The sequence below is a fragment of the Tympanuchus pallidicinctus genome, unplaced genomic scaffold (assembly GCF_026119805.1).
Source record: "Tympanuchus pallidicinctus isolate F22 unplaced genomic scaffold, pur_lepc_1.0 scaffold26, whole genome shotgun sequence".
Lineage (NCBI taxonomy): Eukaryota > Metazoa > Chordata > Aves > Galliformes > Phasianidae > Tympanuchus > Tympanuchus pallidicinctus.
In genome coordinates this window covers 4004966-4028572 of record NW_026294743.1, presented here as the reverse complement: position 1 = coordinate 4028572, position 23607 = coordinate 4004966, and the positions used below count along the sequence as shown (strand labels likewise).

The 23607-nt window shown below is 39.0% G+C and overlaps 1 long non-coding RNA gene across 1 annotated transcript in view; it reads right to left on the bottom strand.

Annotated features, from left to right (window-relative positions):
• Window positions 1-2736: 2736 nt before the first annotated feature.
• The window catches only part of LOC128084214 (uncharacterized), a 54871-nt gene continuing 34000 nt past the window's right edge, over window positions 2737-23607 (bottom strand). The window contains exons 4-10 of the long non-coding RNA XR_008208386.1: window positions 19072-19172; window positions 10112-10292; window positions 7608-7757; window positions 4988-5664; window positions 3752-3984; window positions 3376-3578; window positions 2737-2765 (exon numbers count right to left, since the gene is read on the bottom strand). This is a non-coding gene — a long non-coding RNA (uncharacterized LOC128084214). The remainder of the gene's footprint in view (window positions 2766-3375; window positions 3579-3751; window positions 3985-4987; window positions 5665-7607; window positions 7758-10111; window positions 10293-19071; window positions 19173-23607) is intronic.

The following is a 23607-nucleotide window of genomic DNA, read 5'->3' as shown; positions in this document are numbered from 1 at the left end:
CCTGCCTATGTGCATCCTAAGCCAGCATCAGTTCTCTGATGGGTGCAGTACGTGTGCTTTTTGGCACTTCAGGACAAAATACATGGCTGCACATCACTTGTTTTAAATAAATTGAAGTGAATACAAAAGAAGGAGAAGAGAAAGTAAAGGCTGTAAAAATTACCACATCAGAGCATTTTGCTGCTAGATATATGGATAAAAAATATTGCTTGTGACTCCAGTGAAATGAGCCCACTCTTAGAGAGCCTTCTGCAATCTATCTTGTTTGTGCACTTTGGATTTCAGAAGAACTAACCTTATTGGAATAGAGTTGAAAACATCGGATCATTGGCCAAAGCTTTAAAAAAAAAGGTTTCCTTGCTACAGAAAGAACATTAGCATTCTCACAAAGAAGGTTCCATAGAAACAAGAAATATGTTTTTACAGCAAAACTCCCTTTGATGTGAATCTTGAGCAAAGCACAAAAAAGGGCCAGTGGGATTCTATTTTCTTCTGTGTACGCTTGTGCAATTCCTTTTTTATTTTTTGCTAATGGGCCACCTGGGATGTCTTCTTTCTGGTGACTGAACTAAGGCACCTTAGCAGGGTGGGAGGGATACAAAGGATTCCTCAAAGGAACTCACTTGCTGTAAGCAGCTTCGCAGAGGGAAATATTTCTGTGTCCTTTACCCATCTTTTTGGTTTCTTCACAATGTCTGCTTCACCTTGCAGTTGCACAGCAGAAGTGCAACTTGAATTACCAGCCAGCATCAGCTCCAGCAATCTGCTCCTGACAGAAGCTAGTACTGGAAAAAAATTCAAGAAATTACCTTATTGGCAACAAAGAAATGTCAGGTATATACTGGAAAATATCTCTTTCTTTCCATTCATTAGAAATCGGGCTTAACTCCGAAGTCTGACAGTTTTTATCCTTTTTAAGTGTTCAGTATATTAAGTCGATCCATATCTTTCTGAATACCAAATATATGTCAGAGGTCAATCATTGCTTTGTTTTCCTTACAAGATTATTTTCTCTTACACTTTTATTTCATGATCTTTCAAGCTCACTTTGATTTTCTTTTAAAAAGCCACTACAGCTCAGGATTACATTATTTAAAACTCTAAATTTAATGATTATTGTATCTAACTTCTTTTATATTGATGCAAGGCTCACTGATCTTCAATTTAAAGCGACTGATGAAAGCACTACAAAAATCCTCTAAAAATATTTTGCTAGATAATAGACAGCTTTGGCAGGATTGCAAGTAAAGCTTTTTCTCTTTTTTTTTTGTTGTTGATTTGAGCATTTCGTCCTCAGCCTTCCTCCGAATTCTGCTGTTTTAACACTGTCCAGTTTAGCAGTGTGTTTTAATATCTTTTGTACTTATACCACTACCTGCCTTTACCTCAGTTTTACTGCCTAACAGTCAGACAAAATTTCAGTTACAGCTTTTAATATATTTTAGAACACATCTTTAGAAACTGGGAAACTTTGTATACAAAAACGTGCCTTCAAGTCCATGTTATACGTTCACGTTACTGGCAGTCAGATTTTTGTTTTTAAGCTCACATAGTTGTGAATTATGCCTGTTCCTCCTTTATTCTGTTCAGTATTATCACTACTAAAAAATAACAGGTGGCAGAGTTTGTCCTGACAGAAGGAACATAGTAGGTAGGAATTGTCTAAACACCTTGTCAACTCTTCAAGTCAGCAGTTTCCTAAAATTGTACAAGAATTTCTGTGAGAGAACTGTCTTTTGTAGTAATGCTGCTTCACCTGAACTTTCCTCTCTTCTACAGTCTTTTAGGGTTATTATTGCACTTATCTTTTTTTTAAGCTTGTAGAGTCTATCTCAGAAAGTCAATCTTCAGCTTTCAAAATTAAGTCTAGTATGAAGAAACACTGAGAATTGGAGTTCATAGGGTGCTTTGAGTTCCTGCATTAACTGCATCTAGACGCAGCAATGTATTTTTCTCATCTCTGTAGCCACGAAAATCAGAAACGGAGAGGAAATGAGGAGCAGAACGTTTGGAAGTGCCAGTTCAGACGTTTCAATCAGCGAGTCTTGAAGCTTTGCAGCAGCCCAAACAGGTCAGTGATGTGGCAAGCACTTTCTGCATTACCCATCACTTGCTTGTGTAGATGACAGATGCTTACATGTCTGTGCTTTCTTTATTTAAAAGATTCTTGCAGTCCATCCTGACTCATTATTTCACAAATCTCCCTGCATGAACTGCATTACCTGTTTTCCTTTATATTTTAATGATCTAGAAATGGCAATTCCAAAATACACAGTGGCACGAAGTCTGGAGAAAAACAGCAAAAGACAGAGTTTGGGCAGCATGAGACTCATTGAAATTCTTCTGCATTCTGCTTTTCTGCTGGTCTCTGCACCGCTGCTCACTGAAAAGCAGGCTTTGGTTCAAATCTTAAGGAAACGTTTTTGACATCCAAAAGATAATGTATTTGTTATTTGTTTTCTTCCCATGTCATTTTTGAAAGGTCCAGAGTAATAAAGGAAATACGTAACATCTAAATCCCCTGGTAGTGGAAAAATGCTGTTTGAGCCAAGAGCACTGGAATAAGAACTATGCCCCATGCCAATAGCATTTTGGATGTCAACTGAGATTTGTTTTGCAAGCAGTAAAGCTGGAATCATTTAAATACAGGAAAAACTGTACATGAATCAACCCAAAAAATGCCCCACGGCCTTTTTGCCTTTGTAAACACTATTTCGGAAATGACAACAATATAGTCTCACTGACCTTATGCTTTGTCTTGCTTCCTAGAAAAAAAACCACAAAATCCATGCGGTTCTGTTGGAAACCATGCAAAGAAATCTTAATGATTATTTAAGGTACAAATCCTATGCTAATTTAAGTTTTATTTAAAAAAAAAATAAAACTGTACAAAGGTAAACACCACCAAAACGGAGCCTCATTAACTAACTCAGAGATGGTGATGTTCAACTGAGGTAGAACTTTCACAGCTTTGTCCTTTATTGTTTTCTTGTCTATTCTCCCATCTGCATTGAAACTAGAGGAGTGCAAGCTTTTTCTCCAGATATTTCCAAGAAGCGTGAGGACATGCACAAAGAGGCAGTTGGCCTGGCATGCAGTATGGGAGAAGAAATGGTAGCAAAGGCTGGCTGCAAAACTTAACTTCCCCAAGGAAAACCAACTCATTTATCATCACAGTCTAATACTGATATCAGAGTAGATGAAATCTAGACTCTGCCAGCCTTGTAAATTCTCAGCTGCATGATGTTCAGTGAAACTAAGAGGACAAAAGGGCAAAGGGAAAAAAGAAAATAGCATGCAACTACTGACAATGGATTTTGCTCTTCCTAGCTCAGATGAGATCTCCCCAGCAGGGCTCTATGCAGAGCATCTTACCTGCTCTGCAGAACATGCGGATGCCAGACCTGCTTCTACAGCTTGATGCCACAGGGACTATGTGGGCTGTGCCTGGCAAGCAGTGATGAAGGAGATACAGACTCTCCTTGAAACATTTGGCTCTGTATATTTTATGCTTCCACCTGATATGGGGTGACTCTTCACTGGCTCTGTATTCTCTTCAGCAATATTTGAAGCTCAGCCTAGAAGGATACAGACAACTTTTTTTTCCGTGCAGCTGCTGCTAGAGTGCATGGGAAGGCAACCTGATCAGAATTAGGTAGCCCTGTTCTCCCCAGGGAAGTGCCTGCAAGCATCAGAAGGTAAAGCTGGCATGGAGAGGTGGGATTTTCCACAGGGATTTTCATGGAATTACCTCCATCCATTGCCCAGAATGCAAAGGTGCCAAACTCTTTCTTTCAAAAGCTGCGCAAGAAGAAGTCCTTTTTGACTGGGGGTGGAGAATCACGGTGTGGTGTTCTCATCAATGCCAAGTGAGCTGATGTTCTCGGGATCAAGGAGACCTTGATTTAGTTTTGCCCTCTCTGCCACAGGGCGACTTCAGCCCACATGTTCTCACGTGCTATCCCCGACAGGCAGGTTTTTTCACTGGAAAAGAAAGTGCCAGAGTGAGAAGTCAAGAAAGGGAAACAACTTTTCTGCCTAGGACTCAGGAGACCCTGCAGTAAAACTGTTTTTACTAATATTAAATTATAACCGCATAAACTGAACAGGGAAAAAGAACCAGAAGTCCCTGGAGAAGGGCCTCTAGCAGGCTGAGGAATTACTTCCCTGCTGTTTTTCTTTCTGACAAAGCCAGCTGGGCAATGTTATGAGGATGGCGTGAGGCAGTGTGCGCTGTTGGTTCCCATGCAGTATTTCTCACGCTTTGTGGTCTATAGGGTGCCAATATTCAAAAGCATCCAAATTATGTAAAAATAAAATAAAAAAAAAGGGGAAGATTGCTGTAGGAAAGTGCCAGTTACCCACAGTGGAAACTGAATACCACTAAATCAAACTCATGTTGTGCTGTAACTGTTACACTTCACTTTGATGGGCAACATTTTTATTTGTTTGTTTTGATTTCTATTTACTTTTTTTAGGTAGTAGATTTTTTTTTTTTTCCTAAGGAAAGTAAGGAGAAAACTTACAATAGAAGCCTTATCTGTGTTGATTTCAGTATACGTTAAATGCTGAGTCTCTGTGAAGCTTCCCAAAAGCTATATTTATGTGGTGAGTTACATCAGAAAGCTCTGAATTAGACTGCTTATATGATTAAATGCTGCACTCACTCATAAGCAAAGTGACACTCCTTCATTAAAAAAGCATTTCTAGTGAAATTCTATTATGGAAATTCATTCACATTGGCAAAAAAAAAAAAATCAGATTTGTATTGACATCTGACAAGGATTTGGACAGGTGAATACAGTATTAAAAACTATGCCATCGAAGTCACTACTTTCTCCAGGATAAGGCAATATGCTGCATTCACGGGATGAAATGCCATTCATGTAGCAAAGAGAAATGTGTTTATCAAAGGTCAAACTGAAAGGAAAGGAATGGAAAGATTTCCCACTCACAGGAGGTCCGTTTATTCCACACCATTGCTCACCTCATCGGAGGTAATGAGCTCCATGACAGTTTGGTGGTAGAAAACTGGAGGTTCTTTCAAACAGAAAATTCTGGTATGATAAGAAAAGAAATAGCATAGGAAAATAAAAGCAGTCTAACAATTCTGCATTTAACAAAAACCAATATCTACTATTTCCTTTGAGAAGATACGAACATAGGTCAAGTTAATTCAGACTAAAAATATTAGCAAACGAATTCCCAAATAATAAGCTTGCCAAAATCTCTGTATCAGAAACTAAACTATAAACCCACATCCTTTAATCTGACATAAGTATGAATGTGACCGGATGTGTACTCAGCTCTGTGAGCGTGAGATCTTGCCCCAGTGTGGCAGTTCACCTATAGCCTGGTCCTATAACTGTTGTCTGTGAGTAACAACCATACAAAGAAGGTGTGAAAATGGTGGTTTCAGGTGAAGTGACCTGTGAAGTGTGAAATAAGCTTTACAGAAAGAAATGCCTGCATCAGGAGAGATTATTTTCAGAATTAGTTTCAACACACTCATCTAAGTGTCTGTTTATTGAGATGTTTGTCCTGGCATATTCCAACTTCGGTGTCAAAATCAGGTCCCTCAGCAGAGAGAAAAGGATCCCTCTGCAAGGCAGTCAGGAGTCGAACTTGGGTGGTTTGTATTCTTCTGTACAAAAGATCACCTCTCTTTTAATTAAAAAACAAAAACAAAAGAGAGCTTTGTTCACTGTTTAGACACTATTCATTAGTGTCGAGCTATCTTGTACTAATTACTGCCTAGCCCGATACCTTACAAATATATATATATATGTATACACTAGATAAAACAGACTTTGAAAAGAAGATATGCAATAAGAGAATTTTGTACTGCAGGTTGTAGCTGAAAAGATGTTCATGAAATGGCTTCTCTGTTCTTTACTTCTGACATTCTTGTCAGCTGCACTTCCTAAGGACTTGTGACTGTACGACTGCCTTTGTATTACTGAGTAACATGCCCAGATGCCATTTCCATGACTTCGATTTCTGACAGGATTTATCTTCTTGTGGAAGTTTGCCTATGTAATTTAGGAATGTGATTTCCAAGAAATATTTAGAAAGGAAGGAATGGTGCTTTCATATGGTAGTTCTTTTGAAATGGAAACCAGTTTAGAATAGGTTGCTCTGAGAAAATACAGGCAGTTATGAAGCCCACACAAAAAAGTGGGAGAATTTTAAGAGTAAGTAGAGATTTTAAGCCCTTATCCAGCTCCTACAGGAATATATTTCTTCAATAAAGTAAGAACACCAGATTCTTCCTTTCTTCCTTTCTTCCTTTCTTCCTTTCTTCCTTTCTTTTTTTCCTAAGAGGTTAAAAATGGTCAAGTACATTTGCAAAATATAAAAGCACTGCAAATAAATTATGGGACCTTCAAAAGGACAGTGCTTTTTTTCTCCCACTTTCCCAAAACAGAATACATTCTAAACTTCTTCCTCCTCCCCCAGTTAAGTTCTATATATCTGTCGTATATGAGGCAGAAGTTAAGATAACAGCACAATTCTAAGACATTCTATTTTTATAGCAGAAAAATCTAATAGCTTGAGACATTTTTATTACAGCACTGAATCTCTCCTGTGGTACCAGTCTCTTTCTGCCAGTGGATTGCTGATTTAGGGACGATACAGGTCTTTCCTGCATACTTTAAATCCAAGGTAAAGGAACTTTCAAGATTACTGCTCCAATCTGATATATTTAAGCAAAGCAACAGTGAATTCTTTCTCCCTCTCTTACAGAATCAGTAGAGAATAGGTAATTAAATTGAAGTGTGGTTTTTGATATATTTATGTTACAGTGCTGCTTTTGCTGCATACGCTACAACTGCTGTAGAGGGAAAAGAGCTGCACTTGTTCTATTGGCAGGAGTGCTGCAGAAATAATGGCAAATGGGAAATCTTCTCTCCTACAGAATGCAGAATGTGAATATCAGTAGCTATGGTGCACTTGAGAAATTATGTTCAGATTTTTTCTATGTAATCTCTACAAATCCAAATCCATCTAATGGAGATAAAAAACAATATTCTTATTTTTTACCCAACTGAATCATACAATCATAGAATCAGCAAAGTTGGAAGAGACCTCTAACATCAAGTCTAACCATCAACGCATCACCACCAGCACCAATACTGCCCACTAACCGTGTCCCTCAAAGCCACATCTCCATGTTTCTCGAATACCTAAAGGGACAATGACTCCACCACCTCCCTGGGCAGCCTGTTCCAACAGCTCATCACTCCTTTTGAGAAGAATATTTTCCTAAAATCCAACCTTAATCTCCCCTGGTGTATCTTGAGACCATTACGTCTCATCCTATCACTGTCACCTCCAATCTCCATCTCACCACAACCTCCTTTCAGGTGTTTGTAGAGAGTGATAAGGTCTCCCCTGAGCTCTCTTTTCTGAATCTGGTTGTTGTTCATAAGACTTGTGCTCCAGACCCTTCATCAACATTACTGCCCTTCTCTGGACATGCTCCAGCACCTCAGTGTCTCTCTTGTAGCGAGGGGCCCAAAACTGAACACAGTACTTGATATGAGGCCTCTCCAGTTCTGAGTGCAGAAGGGCTAATTACCTCTCTGGGACTGCTGACTACCTACTTTTCATGAATCCATGCTGACTGGGCCTGATCCTCTGGTTGTCTTGCACATACTTTATGATGTTCTCATGAAGCAAAGCAAAACCTTCAGCAACTTTGAATAGCAGGTTCACTGAAATTATTCTCCCCTGATAAAATTATTTCTGAGAAGCTGAAAAAGAAAAAAAAATTGAGACAGTGAGATCAGTAAGTTTTTGTTCGCCTAGATATTTCTTCCAAGGGAACTCAGTACAAAGACAGTGTCTTGGTATAAAATGAAGCAAGTTTTCACAAGGACTGTGATCGCGGGTATCCTGAGCATGGATTTGGCGATAGGTAATTTAGGATTTTATATGAACTACAAGAATTCCAGGAACATAGATCTGACTTAATATAACGGAGGAAATAAGAAACAAATTGAATTAGCACTTACAGAACAGTAAGTTACATACGTGCGTGTTCACTTTCCTATATCCTCCCCTTAGCAAACACAAGCATTACTAAAAATGCATGACACTATCTGGAAAATCTGAAAAGCTGCCTGCACCTTAGGACTGAAAAATAAATTTCCATCAGTCCTGCTGATAGCACTCAATAAATAAATAAATAAGTAGTCCCACAATCCTCAACAGTGCTGAAGTTGCAGAACAGTAAGACAACCTTATTTTTGCTCTATGGCCTGTTTTGCATTGGTGATGCATACTGCCTGCCTTGGTATCATCCCAGTTTTGTTTTCCCTTAGATGAAAATAAGGGAGCCCAACTGTAGCCTGCCTGATTTGAAGGTAAAAAAAAACCAAGTTATTCTGACACTTCTCTGTTCCTACCTTCATCATTCTGAATCTCTGTCCAGGTGCAATTCAATATGACAGATGTCTTTCCACATGTTTAATGAATAGGTAGTGAGGAAGAAGGAAGTCCCATTTTTGCAGCTGTTGAGTGGCAGACTTATTTAGATATTATGGAAATTATACAGTAACTCATTCTGAGGACACAATTCCATTGGAAAGCTGCTTCTGAAACTTCACATTATTATTAATGAGTTCGATAATAAGTTCTGATCACAGATCAAAGCCATACTCTGTTGAGTTTTGTACACAGATTATTCCTGCTTCACTCATTTCATAAATCACAAATCAACAAATGGTGAAAACAAGAGACAGCAGCACTCAGTAATGTTGGCAGTACTACGGTACACAGCCTGTTATCAGTGCTTTTTCAAGCATTACCACAAAAGGAAATTTTAAAGTAGGATGAAATAATTTTATTCTCTTTTGTAGATGGTAAAACATAATTACTTTATGTAGTAAAACAGAGCCGAAGAAACGAAAAATTGCTGCTTTCCTTCTTGTTGAAACGTTACTAAGTCAGCCACCAGGACCACGGAACACCTAAGTGCATCCAGTTCTATGTATTGCATTTGCAAACTTCAAAGCCAGCAACTGCAATTGCTTTGTGGTGACTCATTCAGCTTACATGTGTGGTGTTGTGCCTAATGATGCTGTCCTACTGTTCTTCCAAGCTCTATCCCTCTCTAAGCAAAAGAAAAGCACTAGGAAGGTATACACAAAGATAGATTTCAATCAGCAGAATAGAACACCCCTGAGGCTCTTGCTCTTTCAGCCTTCTACTCAGAATTAGCAATGGGCTGGTTTAACCCTTTGCATTGTGTCTATGCATTTGTACAAGTATGTTGAGCAGAGATGTATTTAAGATGAGTAAATACAGACATATAATATAGACACAACAAAAGGGAATGGCAAGGGAAGGCTAAGCTAAAAGATCCCAACAAAACCACACATTAAGGTTGTGTACAATTCAGACATTTATCAGTGGTGTGCACACCCACATCTCTCCTTCACAGTTTCAATGTTCTGTTTGTTGGAAGGCTACTTCCTAAGGAGCACATCAGTTGGAGGGCTGCGTTTGCCTGAAGAGGGTAGTGATGGGGACAGTGTTGAAAAGGACTGGACCCTACCAAGAAGAAAATGAAATGGGTGGTGCAGGGCATGTGGGATATCAGCAGGGAAGAAGGAAATTGAATTTCAGGAAGGAAAAAAATAAAAATAAACTTTGCATGCGTCCTCATTTCAGTTTACTGTATGCCCTGCAGCTGGATAAAAACCTCATGCAGGGGAGAGAACACACAGAAAATCTGGGGTGGTTTGGGCTGGTTTCTCTGCATTTGTACCTCTCTTTCTGCGAACTGTGGAAATTCATTTCTGTACCCCTCCTGAATTTTGTGTATCTGGCTGAGGTGGCAGCCCCATTTACATGAAGATGAGACATTTAGGCTCCATATCCTTATTTCCTCCAGTCTTTATCAAAGAAGTGAGAGCCTTTTTTTCTTTTTTCTTTTTTTTTTTCACCACTAGAAACATCAAAACAGCCTGCAAAATTTCCTTTCAGTCTGAAAATAAATAGCAATATAAAATGTTCCTTTTTGTTCTGGTCCCAAGTTGATGCCTGTTATTGTCTTGCTAAGGAAACAAACTGCTAAACCAAACAAAAGCCAAAGGTATCGAACCTTCCTTCCCCAGGGCAGCTCAGTTGTCAGCTCCTTCCTGACTGATGCTCTCCGGTAGAGACAACTGGCTCTGGTGATTGCTGTTCTTCCATTTGACCGTCAGCCTCTGGTGTGGTGTATCCCTTCACCTCCCTTGTGATTTCAAACTGGAGGGGTGAAGGGTCATTTCTTCCACTGTAGGCTGTATATAATAAAGAACACATTATAGAGAGCACAAAAAGTACACTTGGAAAAACTTCAGTTCACATCTACTGTAACCGAAATATCTCTTCTCTACAACTGTAGAAGAGAGTTTAAGCAATTTCCCAAGGTTACAGAGAGATTCTTCCTTTTTTCAGCAAACCTTGATATTAGCTAGAAAAACATAACTCTTATTTTTTTTTTTTTTTAATTTTTTAAAGTGTTTCTTACTGAAATTATCATTATAGCTCACAAGAAAGTCTTTATTCAAATTGTGGCAATTTGTAGGATTCTTGAAGTAAGCTTGGAGATATTGAGTCAATAACTTCACTCATATCAGTGTCACTGATATCAAAGTTGATTTGAAAAGCCAAAGAGTTGTGGGAGTTTTTGCTTTTTGCAATGAGATAAAAAAAAGAATAACAACTGAGAAACACAGTTTAGGCAGTCTTATGTTTTAAGTTCTTGAATAAAAATCTTTCAGCTTATCTGGCCTAAGACAGAACCATATAAAAATACTGTGCAAGCTGGGAGGACTTCTAAGCTGATATAACGTTATCATAGGAACAAGGGAGTGAAACAAAAGTTGCAAAAGCTTGTAGGGTCCAGCAGATGAACTAATTTTGACAAGAAGAGGAACCAAAGCAGAGGAAACTGAAATAATCAGATTAGATGTATTGCAAAAATTTCTAAATAATGACAGGCATGAAAATGCTCATTCATTTTCTAAGAGAAGTAACCTGAATCGCAAAAAGCAGCATTTTCCTTAACAAACACAGCTGGCAAGGGAAGCATCAACCTGTTCTACACAGATCCAATTCATTCTTCCTGCAAACTGCCTTGAAAATCCAGCCCATTTTTCTTTAGTAAAGCTGTGGTTTGGTTCAGGTCTTCATTGTTCTACATGTTCACAGCTGAAGCTTCCTCTTTCTGGTTTCAACATTGCTCTCCCTGCAAAACTATTTGATACAATGCAGTAAAAAATATCTTGCTGACTTATCACTTCCATTATGTTTTCACTTGGTCTTCATCCTTTGTGTACTGCTTTCTTCTCCTGCTGCAACCCACAAGCTCTGTACCTTGCATTGCTCACTTCTCTCAAAGCACACCCTGGTCTGTACTTGCAGCTGACCAATAAGCACCAGCTGCTAGTGCACTCCCAGCACAGCTCGTTCCTCTTTTATAGTGATCCTTTTGCAGAGGCAAAGCTTCCCCTAAAGAAAATCTGCAAAGTAACTTCAGCTGCCTTCTTCAGATTTACTGCAGCCTTCCTATGTACATAACACCCGATAGTGACTCATTACCCCTCTTCTGTTGCTACTTCCTTCTTGCTTATTCTAAACTCTTAAGCTCAACTGGACTCTGCCTTCAGCTTTGCACATGCTCATTTTCTTATCACATACTCAGGTGCAAGGTGAGGTCTGTGCTTTTTTTCCTAAGTACGTCACAACTCTAGAAACACTCCATTACAAGAAGAGAGATTAAGCTTCTCAGTTCATGTGAAGCCTGAGACATACATTTATGAAACCCAGCTTCTTCATGTGCTGCAGACAGTGTCAAGCCTCTGAGCCAGCTCTCTCAAGGAGGTGAGGCAAGGACTGCTGAGATAAACATTTACGAAGAGCTCTGCTGTTATATGAGAAATAAATAAAGTCCATAAAAGAACCAGTGACAAAAGAGCAACTGTGCCGCATTACAATCCACTTTATTAGGTGACATGCCCAAGGTTTGATTCCTCTGACTGCCTCCAATCATCAGCTGCAAAAACACTGCCCAGGTGCCCAGGTGTTGCAGGGTTTGTTGAAGTGAGAATCTGCTCTTAAGGAAAATGAAAAATTGTCATGAAACAAAATCAGGAGAAATAAATTGTTGTGCACGAAATAGAGTCAGTATACCTGGTTTTCTTCTCAGAGCCAAACTGTAGCATTGTCCATGAAGCACACTTGTGCTGTAGGTCTGACAGCAAGAGGAAGGAGGACTTCTGGAGGACAGGAATAACAGGAATTCTGGGTACTCAGTTCTTCAATTTGCAGTCTTCAATCCTTTGGGGCACACATTAAGGGCCAGCTGTTGATATGTAGGAAAGTCTGCCATCACGTGAAAGTTTTCACATAACCATAAAATTCCAGAGTTTTAGCTTTAGCCATTCTGAGCACACACATGTAGAATCATAGAATCCTTAGAGTTGGAAGGGACCTCTGAAGGCCATCTGGTCCAACCCCTCTGCAACATACAGGGATGTAGAGCCATACTTTGTAAAGAAAGGAAGAAATAAGCGGAGGAAAAGAAAGTAGAAAAAGTCAAAAAAGACAAGAGGAGTAGTGGAGCAGAAAACTGTACAAAAAATGAAGATTTGTAAGTAAGAACAGGAAGTCCAGCAAGAAAGGACTCAGTCATCGGGCACCCGAGGTTACTTCAATCTCTGCTCAGAGCTCCTTCCAGACTGAACAGAAACGATGGCAGAAGGCACTCCTCCATGTTCACCAACTGCTTAAGAGTGGGAGATGCACTCTACGCAGGCTTGGCAGAGGCCACAATCTTCAGCCCAGAACATTTGCAGATCCAATTCACTGCACAGTGACATGCTACTGACAGTCAACAGCAAGAAAACCATTTACTTCACAGATTAGCTGTGGAAAATAGGAATGACTGTCCAGGACCCAATGGCCTGTAACAAAAGCAACTTCACTTTTCATTACTGGGCTCTTTCCTTGAGTAATTAATCTTTTCAGAAGACAGGGGGCCCTTACATTTATCTCCTCTTGTCTCTGTGGAACAGTCTTTCACCAGGTGAGCAGTCCAAGACACCTGCAGGAGTGTTACCTCTCAGAGCAAACAGGGGCAGCAGAAATGAGGCCTCGGAGTCTGAATTCTGTCTGAATGCTGAGGAGCCATTTCGTTCACAGTGGTCTCCATTTCCTGACACTTATTTAGCACCGTCATTATACTGCAGTGTTAGAATTGGAATATCATTTCAGGAAAACTGAAGCCACTTGTGAAAGAAAAACATAAATTGCAATAAAGAAGTCAACGTGAAAAATGTGTTGGGAATAACATAGAAACATTTGTTTCTAATACAAATACAGGTTTAAAAGAAAACTGTCACGCAGAGAAATCAAACTGTGAGAAAACTGATAAAAGAAAAATGTGTACTGAGGAAGAATGAGGACCTTATAATGTGACATGCTCAGAAAGTATATATTCTAATTACACTTTCATAGCAGTGAATTTTTTTAAGACATTTGTTAACTAACTACAAGAAGTTTTCCCAAGAATCTGATCCAGTGATTATCAACTCCTACTAATCTGCTGCTTTCAACAATCCCAATATCAAAGCACAGCACTATGGCACTCTGTGGAACTGGCCAAGTGATGTGAACAAGTACAGTATGGAATAGAACTTTCTTATAGATTTTTCCCACATTCTGTCTTATCATTTTTTCCTTTCAGTAGGCATTTCTGAAGATGCCTTTTTCTTTCTCTGGAAATAAGCAATAATATGTGTAAATTTTCCATAGGTTTTACCGACGGATGTTTCAAGCCTTTTAAAACTAGATAAGCAAATAAATAAATATTTCTTTGAGAAGTACAGTCTTCTCCTTCATTCTGTTAAAAGCTGGGAGCCTTGGAAAACATGGCTGAACACCCAGGGTCTAGTTAGTGCAATCACTTACATTGTCAGAGCAGGTTATGACAGTGATGCTCTAAGCATCATCTGAGCATCACAGAAAGCATCCACCTGTGCTTTGTACTGCAGTCCAAGGAGCAGCTAACAGCAGCTCACCAGCTCATGCAGAACTGCCTGAGGCACAGCTCGACAAACTACAGGCAGGATGGGTCAAGCGGCAATGCCTGGGTGCACAACACTGTCCCCAGGTGGATTTTGAGTGTTGAGCTCTGTAGCAGGTAAATTTACCCCTTTCTGCTCCATGGGGAGCAGAATCTGTAGCTGTGCTTTTGAAATGTTCCACAAAAAGTAAGGTTTGAGTAAACTGTCACTGAGGTCAAGACCACCTTTAGTCACCATTTCAGTTAGCTAGGGAAGGCCTCCAGAAAACTCTTTGCTGCATGACCCAGACCAAGGACTCCAGCATTAATGGCATTTAGTCCCTCTTTTAAACCTTTAGTACCTTGAAAGTCTGCAACGACCCTAACATTTCCTTGCATTCTTTTCTCAAAATCAGTGCTTTTTTTCTTTTTTAAACATCTGAACTGCAGAAAAGACTCCATTTTGAGACTACAATTAATTTGGTGTTTTGGTACAAGAAGATATAACACATCTCTGTATACAACGCTGTATTGTTTAATTCTGTGAATAGCCAAAAGGCAGAACAGCAGTAAAAAAGATCAGCTATCAGCTTCACACCTGCTTGTGGCATAAAGTGCTCGAATGGAGCCCTTCTGTGCTCCACAAGAAATTGTTTCTTTTCTCACACTTCGTTATTTAGTCTGTCACTACGGACAGGTGTCTAAATAGTTCAGTTGCACTTTCATGTGGTATAACCCATGCTCTCTAAGCTGTCCCCTGCAGCTATTCAGGAGGTTGTTAAGGGATATGATCATTAATAAAAGAGTGTCAGTTTCATACAAGACTAAACACTGGAGAATGTAAAGATGTGGGGACTGCCTGAGAATCTTCCCTGATCCAATTAGCACAACAGCAGGTGATGGCAGAGATTAAATTGAAGAATATAACTTCTGTCCAACTTACTACTCACCACACTGATCATGGCTATGGCCTGATAGACAAATTAGCTGACTTACAGAAACACAAACAGGAATTCAGTGGCTCAAGAAGAGTCTAGAAGAGTGTTCTGCCTTGCATACCACCAGAAGAAACCTCAGTATCCCAGGCTTGCACTATTCTTTGCAGCACTCCATGCAGAAAGGACTGAAAATCAGCAAATAGCCTGGGGAGAACTAAACGGCCTCTTCGATTTGCTTGGGACATAGGTTTTCACTGTCTGTTCTTGCTTTGGCTGGGATAGACTTAATTTTCTTCCTAGTAGCTGGTATGGAGCTGTGTTTTGAAGTTAGGATGAGAATAACGCTGATAACAGCGTTGCATGGCAGTTTGTATATTGAGTCAAGGACTTCTTAGCTTCTTGCACTGCCCTGACAGCAAGGAGCTGGGTGTGCAGAAGAAGCTGGGAGGTGATTGAATGAGGACAGCCAAAATTGGGCAGAAGGATATCTCATACTGTGTGGCACCATGTAGAACAACAAAACTGGCCAGGGGAATTGCTGCTGCTTGGAGACTGTCAGAGCACTGATCAATTGCATTATGCATCACTTGATTTTTTTGTTCTTGTTGTTGCTTTCTTTATTATTTCCTCTCTTTATTAAACTGTATTTACTCCAATTCATGAGTTCTTGCACTTGGAATTTCCACTGTGGGTGAACAGCTGTGTGGTATTTAGCTGTCTGCCAAGTTAAGCCACAACGGTGTCTTAGGAGAATTCAAAGTTGTACTGGCAGACAAGACAACTGTCACAGACAGAATTTTTTTTAACTGTTTGTACTGGCAGATCCATCATAAAAAGTTCCTTTTCTTCGCAGCACACAGATCTATTCTGGATCCAGAGTAAAGAGAGTTGGGAAGAGACTGAGACAAGTCCATCCCTAAACAAAAGGAGATACATCGTATACACTGCTCTTATCTCTATATACAGAGAGTATCCTACTCTCTTGTCACAAGAACAGCTTTCAAATGAGGCCATACTTTCTGAATATTTAAGTCATGTACTGAGTGCATGTTTGGATGGATTTCTGTTCCTTGGAGTGCCCAGGGAAAAACAGATACGTGGCTCTGTAAGAGACAGCTTAGCTGAATATGCAGCTGGGATTTTGGGCAGCTTTCCAACTTTGTCCTGTGATGGCTCCCTTTCTACTACAGTCAGTGGGACTCACTCAGACGACCTTTTTTGATACTGCCTCACAGCGTCTGAACTGCACTGAAAGAAACAAAATAGCTCTGTCTACTGAAGAAGTAGACCAAATCAATTTGAAAGCACAAACAAGTTACAAGCAGGTGTGCAATAAAATAACACTTAATATTTAGCCCAGTACTTAATACATAGCCCAAATTATAGGTTGTATGAGATTAAGAGAACAGAGTGGCTACATCCCAAAGATTCAAACATCTCTTCTTACCACTTTGGTGCCTGCTAAACAGAGGAGAAGATAGTGAAGGAATGGTGCCTGAATTCTCATTCTGCAGTGACATTCAAATTGTATCACTTTTCAATAATATCAAAAAAATAATGGCTAGCCCACTCCACCAACAGAGAAGGTTGTACTGTACCATTTTGCCTTTTTTTCTTTAAAACAAACAACTTCCTCCCAAAATAACCCACAGTTCCCCAGACTGAGCTTTTATGAGTGGTAGTCCCAGCAATGATGGCAATACATCAGAAAAACAACATTTTCTCCTCAAAGGACAATGGTCAGAGATATTTACTCTAGGGAAATAAAGTTCTTTGCTTTTGTAACAGATCTGGCAGCACATAGTCAAAAGAGAACTGTGTAATGTAGGAATAAGAAATGGACATGCTTAAGCAATCTTGCTTGCTCTCAGTCTCAGTCTAACGTATCTACAATGTGCTGCAGTGAGAAAATCTTAACAAGAGTGTAGCATTCTCAAGATTTGGGGTGACACTTTACCTTCAAACAGAAGCAGTCAAAAGTAAAAAACATTAAAAACAAAACACAGCGCCACAGAAGTGACAGCCATTTCCCAGATGCCAAAGCCAGAAGACTGCTGGCTAAGGCTGAATTAAGAAGATGCTAATTGTGTGGGCTCAAAGATTTTTGCAATTCTCCAGCTTCCCGATATGATAATATGATAATAATGGGTCAGGAGAAATGAATAGCCATACCTACAGCATGAGTTCTACTGAAAGCTCAAGTGCATTTGCTATTAATTATTTGTCACTGCAGGTTCACCATCATTAATGCCAGGGCTATGCATGATCACTCAGCAGCACTCATTTGGTTTAGATCAGCTGCAGTATTTTTGGCACATTAGCCAGAGCATATATTACAGAATGCTTATTATTCTGGTTTTGTGGGAATGAGTAATATCTGATCTGACATAAAGCATGCTAGTACAACATCAATCTGTTAAATCTACTGCTTTTAAACGAATCTGGATTACCTCTGTGAGTTTACACCGGATCATTGTTGCCAGAACTTCTCTTATCCCGTCCTTAAAATTATGAAGTTGGGTTTACAATAGAGTCAACAGATGGCCTCAGCTGAACTCTTAAAAATGAATCTGCTTAATGCATTGCACACCACCTGCTACCATGCCAGTAACTGCATCAGTAAAGAAGTATGGTCCAGTGTCAGCTGGAATTTTCCTAGACCCTATTCCTCTTTCTTCACCAGTAGGCAATATCCAGAAGGGTGAAAAAGGATGAGCATAAGATTAAACCCATTAGTGATATTCTTAGAGCACTTAATTTCCATCCTTGGACTTATTTAGATGCTATTTGTGGTGCACACTTTTTTTTCCAGCAAGGTCTGCTGAGATGAAACATGTACACAGGCTAAAGCTAAAAGAGATCCAGTGGAAAACAGAGACACAGTTTGAGGCAGCAAATGTTGGGGGCCAGGAAATATTCAGCAAAAACAACATGCCACATAGGAAGATAAATATGCAGCTGAGAGGCAATGATACAAGAGTTACAGCAGATAGGAAGAAAACAGCAGATCTAGAAACCAGTACCACAGCTACTTCAGGAAAAGCAAACAGTAATTCATGTCAAGAAGCAATGCTAATGAAGGGGTGGTTGTTTGTAGTGTTACAAATGCTTGCAAAGTTTCTCAGTTCACATGATCGTAAGCTACAGAAGCTGGCTGCCACCCTTGTAGCCAGGCTGTATAAATAATGAAGAGCTGATTGCAGCTGGCACAGAATCTTGGGATCATTGATAAAGCAGTAGTATTAGACTCAGTTATTAGAGGAAAGAATTAGCCTCATTTTGAAGCTAAAGAGCAAACCCAGTTTCGAATAAGAAAATTTAAAAAAAGCAAGTAGTGCCATTTGAAACATTATGGATAATGTAGAGAATATCAAACATGAATGGCCAGCCAGCATGGCAGGGAAAACTAGGCTTGAATAGTGAATTATGTATCACATTTCTTTTCAAAGACCAGGTGGAGAAAAACAGTAATCAGAAAGTTTCCCAATGCTCTCAAAGTAGATTTCTTTCTAAATAGTATCTATAATTTCAAGAAAAGGGTCTCCAGGACAGCAAATAGAGTTTAGAAGCAGAAGCTCTGTGTTTATCAGTCCATCTCAGCCTGCCCAAGCACAGGATTTACGACACTGAAGTTGGTTAAACCCAAAGCCACTGCACAGAGCACTGTAAATAACAGAGGACACTAAACCTGCCCAAACAAGCCTTCCTACTTTATATACCCGGGCCTTTTGTGATATGAGGCAGGGTTTCTACAGTGACAAAGGGTACAAATCAAACATTCAAACCTTTATCACATCCCCAGGTACAATTGTTAATGGAAGGCAGGACCTTTGCTGCCTGCCAAGGGATTCTATGTCAACTGAATGGGATCCAGACAGGCTCATTGTCTTAAACATCATGACTCCCCACCTAAAATACAAGAGATTGAAAAAGAAGGCATCGTGGTGTGACAAAAATGTCCTGGAAAATCGATTATTAAACAAAATGTTTACATGCCGTAGCTGAGGAGAACCGAAGTCTCCTAAACCTTTGGTTATCCTTTGAGGAACTAAGAATCATTAAAGGCATACTCACAAAATTCCAGCTTCTGCGTTAGACTCCTGGAACTTGTGAAGCTTTAAAAAAATTGGATTGTAATGAGTCTAACTGTTCTCACAGCAACCAATAACTGAAACCTGAAAAACAAAGTAGAAAAGTTGTGAATTACACATAAATTTTGAAGTATTACATCCTTTCAGAGTCCTTACAGCAACGGTTTCTTGCCCCAAAAGGCATCCTGGGAAGAGCTGAACTGATGTAAAACTAATGCTCTATAAGATAAGTCAGAAGATACAAATGTGCATGTATTAAAAAATAAGGATATTTTGTACTCTTGGGCATGGAGCAAATCAGTACACTGAATTGACAGTATGCACATTGACAGATGATGCACTGAATATGCATACACAGATTAATTGTAATATTGATTGGACATATCCTCATTAACTAGCAGCTCCATAGCTTTCATGATGCAAAAGCATGCACTTGGATTAACACTTACCTGCATCTGCTTGTACAACAGGCTACCAGCCTGCTGCTATTTTGGGAGAGGGATGTGTAGAAACTGCAATTGCCTCCATGGGTTGCCTCAGAAAGGAAAAGTCTTACAAAATAGCCATGTTTCAGTTATTATTATGTGTTATTCTGCTTGTCTGTTTTCCTGTTTTTCTTTTTTTTCGTACCAAGATATTATTTGAGCCAATTGGCTCCCTTTTACATGTTGAAAATTTAACTCACTGCACACGAGGAAAGTAAGTTTAATACTACAAAGCTTATGGGTGTAAGGTTTCCAATTGATTTTGTGATTGAGAACTGACTTATTGGTCCCAGTGAAAAATTCATCTGTGGTTCAGCAGTGACTCATTTAATTTTTTTACTAGTCACTGTCGTTGCCAGTCCAGTCATGAAAGAATGTTTCTTGGCTTGAGTTGGAAGGGACCTTCTTCAAACATCAGTTTTCCACATCCTATGAAGCAATAAGAAGTCATTTCCCAACACAAGAGCAGGGCTATGTATGTGTCAATGATATGACAAAGAAAGTCAGGATCCTATGCAGAACCTTCCACAAAACGTCCATCCCAGCAAGGAAAGGTATAAACGGTTCAAGCAAAACAAAACAAAACAAAGCAAAACCACACTGCACAACAAAGAGACTGCAAAGGCAGAGGCAACAGAGTGTGGAAAAAAAGGAGTGAAGATTCAGAGGAAACTTCAAGAAATTATACCTTACTAAAAACTCTATCTGAAGCACCGTGGGAACTAGGTATGTAGTACACAATGGACTCATACATTCGTTCAGATCACCTGCACAAATTCTGCATATATACAGCACACACAAGGGTATCAGTTTTGTGTAAATATATTCCCTTCTGTTTTCCCTATTTGTTTTATCTTCCAATTTTAGTCAAGAGTAGTGGATAACAAAATGGACAATGGAATAAATGAAATACAGATATTTAAAGCATCCCAAGCCAGCAAATTAAACAAAGTAATTTGCTGAATTCCTTCTGAACTTCGTGCAAACCTGTACAGAAAACATTCTTCATTGCTAATCAAGGAATGTTGCATATGAACTAGAGTAATCGTTTATAACACAAAGCAAACAGTGCCTGTAAAGCTTGGGATCATTTTAGCTTTTTTTATGCATCTTAAAAGAAAGTGGATTGGCCTTCAGTTGTGAAGTCTATGAGCAAAATTTTAAATATGCCTTATCTCAGTTACAGCTTTGGAAGTGTAGCTAAATACACTGCAAGTGGACAAAAAATATATAACTTTGCCTTTGTAACAGGACTCTCAGGGGTCTCTAAGCGTTAGACTGTGAGTTAGCAACATCTGGAAAACATTAGGGAAATGCCCTAGGAAAAGGCTACCTCTCTGAATCGCTTAATTTTCAATGAACGCACAAAAGACTCAATGACTGCAAGAATCCAGCTTCAGTATCTGTGTTCCTCTTACATAATTTAGTCTGCTGCCAGTTTCTGAAGGTTATCTTAAAATGAAGATCCTTTCAGAGGAAACATTCAAATATCTCAGAGCTTTAAGGAAATACACTGCAGACCCTCCCTTGGACAGTGCTAATCAAAAACAAAAATACAATTAGGAAGGAGTTTGTTGAGATATCGAATATAAAGCACAATAGATTGCAGAATGTTCCAGTTCAGAAAAATAAAACAATCTACTTCGATTTTTTCACTGAATAACAAGATAAATCAATTTTTCACTGAAGAGAATATATATATTTCTAATAAACAAACAAACAAACAAACACAACAAACCAATGGACAAACAGTTTTGAAAGCTTGGTTCTTTGTCAGGTTTTATCTGGAACAAGATTAAGGAGATGATTAGAGATCTGTAGGGCTGAGAAATTAGGAGTCCTGTTGTTGTTATGAGTCAATGAATGTTAACATTGTTAAGGAATCACAGTGTAATAGAATGCCTTGGTTTGGAAGAGGTCTTAAAGATCATCTAGTTCCAAAGCCCCTGCTGTTGGCAGGGTTACCACCCACTAGATCAGGCTGCCAGGGTCCCATCAAACTTGGAAGATAAATAGCACAATACAATTTTAAGTAATCAGCAGCTAGGCTTCTTACTTTGAAGGAGACAAATCTTTGAGCAATGTGGTTTTCCCTCTTAGAGATGACTTCTTACTGAGACACCTAAACAGTTTTGACATCCACATTATTGCCAAATTCTAAAGATGGTTAAGGACATGATAGATATGACTGCGACAGAGCTGTTTTGCCAAGCAGCAAAAATTTGCAGAAAAGTCTTAGACTGCTTCCACTTGTTTTCTTTCTTTTTTTTTCTTTTTTTTTTGGTGTGGGGGGGGAGGGATGTTGTATTAGGGATCACTCTAGTAGCCTTTGAAAGACATAAAAGATTGGTGTAAATTCAAGCTTCTTAGAGTAGATTTCCTGCAGAAATGAATATTTTATGTATATATATATATATTTCCCTCTGGGTTCTTTCTTCAAACAAGAAGCAAGCAAGCAACATTTCACTGATTGGGAAAAAAAAATCTTATTTTCCATGTCTGTGCCCTGAAAGAAAAAAAAAAGTAGATGAAAGTATGGTGTTGATACTTCAATAAGTAACAATCAACAAAGTGGCATACTGAAGTAGTAGTTGCGAGATAGCAATGCACAGCTCAAGAAAAAACAGAAAGGTAATTCTATTTCCTTCACATCACCAGAAAGTCTATAAGAATTGGTAAGGACCCGGTGGCAGCAGACCACCAGACATACTAGTTTGTCAAGGAACAAAGCTCTCATAGTGTGATGGGCAAAAAAAAGCATGAAATTCTTATATAGAACGTTTTAGTCTTCAAAAAAGGCAGGCATCTGATCAAACTTCTAACTATTAATTAGTTGTCAAGCAATTTCACTACTTCTACTATATTCAGATCATATTATGACTAATTTCAGCCTAATACCATCTGCAAGGCAGCCTGAATACTTCACTTCCATTCTGGCCTGTACAGCAACAGATTACTCATTAAATAGCATAATGATCTGCAAAGAATATTGTGGAAAACCAACTTAGTACTGGTTCGTCGGAGGTCATTAGAGAATGACATTTGCTTCTGCAGATGCACTGAAATCAGCTGGGTTGCTAACACTAGCCAAAGATCTGGTTTTGTGTGTTTGGGCTAATCTCTCCTTAATCACTCCCACATAGATTAAAGTTTGTATTTAGTTTTCACAGTAGAAGTAAAAGAGAAGCTATCACTGGTAATAACAATTCTACTCACATATTGGATCAGGTTCATTCCTGAAATAATTTCAGTTGAAGTTGTTCAGACTAATATATGCAATAATTTAATCCACTAGATTTGCCCATTGCATTCTATCTTGGGTTGTCCTTATATTCTCACTAGCCAGCAACAGATGTAACACACTGTAAGGAAAAGAGTTGCTAATAGCAGTGATGTTACCCAAGTGAAAACACATGCTAACTAAATTATAATACGTGCAAGAAAGTATGTTGACAACTGCAACAATTAACATAGTAACATGGCATTCTTGTATTGCCATGTCTGACAGTACAAAGCAGAAGAAGCAACTAGAAATCTAAAGGAAAACTGAAGATGCCATCCCTGTAGAGAAAATCTACAGAACAATCCACATCATTTTACATTAAAAGCGCACAAAAATATATAGAAAATTCCATCAGTTACCTCATATCAACACTTTTTCTCATATGCAATGAGAAAAATACTCAAACCTCACCTCATCCATCTGAATACAGCTGAGTAAGAACTCTGATCTGAAGGATGAATGAACCTTTGAACAAGTCATTGGAGAAAGGCAGAAAAACTTATAGTGACACAAAAGATGAACTGCCACTCCATGCACATCTTTCACTGCCCTATTCTACCCTAAAGTAAAAATTTAGTGAAAAAAAACCTTAGAGTTACAATCTACAATCTAAAAAGAAACATCATATTGTGCAGGAATTTCACTCACAAACTCCTCTCACTGCTCTTAAGTAAATTTTAGATACTTGGCTGTCCTGATTGCCAGCAGCAAATTTTCTTTAGGTTACCATACATCAGACCATTATGAGGCA